The sequence below is a fragment of the Pelmatolapia mariae genome, linkage group LG23 (assembly GCF_036321145.2).
Source record: "Pelmatolapia mariae isolate MD_Pm_ZW linkage group LG23, Pm_UMD_F_2, whole genome shotgun sequence".
Lineage (NCBI taxonomy): Eukaryota > Metazoa > Chordata > Actinopteri > Cichliformes > Cichlidae > Pelmatolapia > Pelmatolapia mariae.
The window spans coordinates 46,413,195-46,416,907 of NC_086246.1; positions in this window are offsets into that span (position 1 = coordinate 46,413,195).

A 3,713-nucleotide genomic window follows, 5' to 3' on the forward strand; every position below is an offset into this window, starting at 1 on the left:
ACCTCAAGCACTATTAGATGGAATACGTTGACATTTTGTGCAGAGATACATGGTCCCCAGGGGGCACATCCCACTGACTTTCTCAGTCACCTGATATTTCCCCTTTCCAGGCATGGCATTTGTGGTGTTCTCAACCACTACCGGATGGATTGCCATCATATTCTGCTCAGATATTCTTGCCCACACACATTAGTATGAATTGAGATCAATTCTTTAACCTTTTTGCTATTGCCATCATTAAAAGTGTAATTTTTTCCACTGCTTCTTAAATGTCTAATTAATGGTATTCCTTTATGCAGGGTCTGTATTTGGAAATGATAGCATACTTATGCTCGTTTCTGCTTTATAAAATTAGAAATTATGCCGCACTACATGCTGACTGGATTACAAATTGAAAACATAAACTAGACTCTGAACAAAACTAGCTTAAATGGAAATTTAATCAATTCTTAGTATATGTTATAACTGTGAATCACAATTTGCTGTAGTTTCTGACATCAAACATTCACACTATAAAACATCAAGACGTTGCATGTTAAGATATTAAAACAAAGAGACACGTTATGCTTGTGTGTGTGCTCTGGCACTGAGCTCAGACTCCAAAAATGTACTTCTAAGACGCCACAAAGCAATCTGCTGCCACATCTGATTTTCACATGACGACTGAGCTTTGTTGTTGACCTCAGGAGGCGCTCAGATTTTTGACAAGTTCTGCTCTACATTGGAATGATTGTATGATTTTAATTACAGGAAATTTCAGAATAGGAAGGACAACTGTGGACTCTTTTTGCCCATTTTGCTGTCCATGGCTTTATGTCTTTGTATTGTTTTATTTTGGCAGTGACACAAACATAATTATTTGTATTTAATTATTCTTTACTTTAAGTGGGCTTCTCTTCTTGACTAAAATACTTTTTAAAAAATTGTATCGCACATTCTGGGAGTGTCTGACGTTGTTTTGAGCATCATTAGTGAAATATTGTAAAAGTACATGTTGAGGCCAATGAAGAGCTTAGAGTAAATAACATGTGCAACAACCTGGAAGCTTCCTTTGTCCAAGAATAGTAAGCAGAGGGAATTCAGCAAAGGGAAAAAAAGGGGCTTTTGTTCATGATGAAGCAAAGACCTTACATCAATTTCATAACAAAGACCTTCTTCCGACCGTGCAAAGAGAGAATGTTAGGTTGACTGGTGATTCTAAATTGTCTGTAGGTGTGAATGGGAGAGTCACTGGTTTTAGCCTTGTGATAGACCTCTTCAGGATGTACCCTGGCTCTCTCCATATGGCAGCTGGGATAGGCTCTAGCCCAATCGCGACCCTGAATTGGATAAGCGGACAAAAATAGATGGAAAGATGTTTCTCTTCGTCTGCATGTTCCTCTTACTATTTTAAGTGATGCTGATAAGCTCATTTAAAGCTCCTTTAAATTCTGATAAGCTGAAGAGAAATGGAAGCAGGGTTTTTAGATTCATGCTGAAACTAGCCTTTACATGGAGGCTGGCAGGCACCAAGTTCAAGATCACAATGGCATGTATAGGAATGGTTTGAGCGATCTGGGATTAAAAGTTGAGCGTAATTAGTATGTGACAGAACGCTACAACAAAGGTGGACATCCAGGCAATGATATACCTGCTGCTCAGTCTGTGGCTTTTTGTCAGACTCGGGGACCACAACATTGTTTTTTGCAGACATTTCCCTCATTACTGGGTTTCAAAAATGTCGGTTTAGATTTTTGCGAACGGGACACTCTCATTACGCATCAAGTGACACCACTGACCAGCCAATCTATGGCATGCAGTCTGACGACGTTACATTTTAGTACCTGGTCAGGTACTATTTTAGTACCTGGTCAGTACCAGGTACTATGACCTAATATGAAACCCTGAAAGCTGGGGCAAACTGTGGCGATGCAAAAAGGGCTCAAGTCTCTAGGGGCAGTCAAAAAGTCCACAGAGTGTGAAGTGACTGTCCCACTTGTAAACATGAAGTCCTCGGAAGCACCTTCAGCACTGGACAAGTGTGGCCTCAGGTCGGTGTGCTAATTGAAACAAGGACCCAAATAAAGAAAAGGAGATGAGTGGCAAAGCTAATTGGTAATTTTTTTCATCTTGTGTTTTACGCTCTTACGCATATTTTTGAATCTCATTAGTTGTTCCTGGCTGCTGACTCTATGTTATATTCACCATAAAGATAAAAGAAAGGAAGAAAGGAAGGGAATCTTTTTACCAAAATGACAACATTTTCCATAAATTTCAAAACTATTCAAGAAGTTTTTGTTAGTTTTCTTTATATTGTTAAAAATTGTAATAAAATAACGCATTGACTCTGCTCGTTTACCTTGATCTAATCAGGCTTATTACACAGCCTCTAAAAACAGACAAGTGTGTGAGCTCACAAAAAAAGGTGTTCTTCATTTCCATCCTGCTCTGCCAAATTAAATGGTAAAGATCAGAGACGCCATTCCATTGAAATATTAACAAAGGTGATCATAAAGACTCTCAGACTTCATCTGGACTAGGTCTACCAACACTCACAACCTGCTCTGTGTTTCTGACTGCTTGATGATTCAAACCAGCAACCATTAAAAAAAGGGGGAAGGCTCCCTTAATTTGCCCCATATGCAGAGTGAAGGTGTCAAAAAAGGTTTAACTGGACAGCAATCGAGCTGATTTGACCGTGTTACAAAATATCTCACTGTTCACATCTTGAAAGAAAGTTTGAGCCTTTCCAGGTGTCTGTAACCACAAAAAGCAGAAAAAATCCTCAAGTTTAAAGGCAAACTACCTATTTCTCACAGAGCAAAGTTTTCTGCAAGAGATTAAAATGAGGATGGTGTTTGATGTAAGGCTTCTCATTTGTTTGAAATGGTTATGAATGAGTGCAGTGGCCCCATCCCCCCACCCTTCTCCTGGCCCTGCCCAGGATAAAATGCAGGACAACTGAGCCGCTGCCTTCACAGAAGAGAGGACTGACTGACTGCACACAGCAGAGCGTGGCTTCGCTTGCCTCACTGCTTCGCTGCCCTGTGCTCGCAGGCTCTGACACACACAGACACACTCTCGCTGCCTCTCTCTGTCACAAACACCTCCCATACTCACTCCCTCTCTTTCTTACTCACTCTCTTTCTCTCTCAGTATCACATACACACACGCACACACACACACACTAGAAGTAGTCAACTGTTTCTCTGCCACGGGTCAGCAATTCAGACAGTCAACTTGTTCCTACCCAGCTGGAAACAGCAGAGCATTGCAAGGTGCACGCACACATGCTTAAACTGGCACAGAAACACACTTAGACATTTACAGTCACTCATTCAAACACACGTATGTGAATCCTCATAGAGCCCAGGACTTTAATTATGGACCAGTGAAGAAGACTTCAGTCAAAGGAAGAGACGACAAACAAGCAAGGAGCAGCATCAAGGAGGAACTTCAAAAAACTGGATTTGTTAAATTGCAACACTTTGTTAAAGGAGGAGAGAAAAAGAATAAAAAAAACACAACTGAAGATGACAACTGGAGGAACTCTGGCAAAACTGATTCTGTAGGAAGGAAGGCCCACTTTCAGCCCAAAGTGGAGACTGGCTGTGACATCCAGAGGATTTGCTGTAAGTGCCGCTTCCCTTCCTTCTCTCCCTCCACAGGGACTTCTCCCAATCATCAGCATGCCTACAGCTTGCACAAGGTGCACCTTGGGAGTCTGACCCACC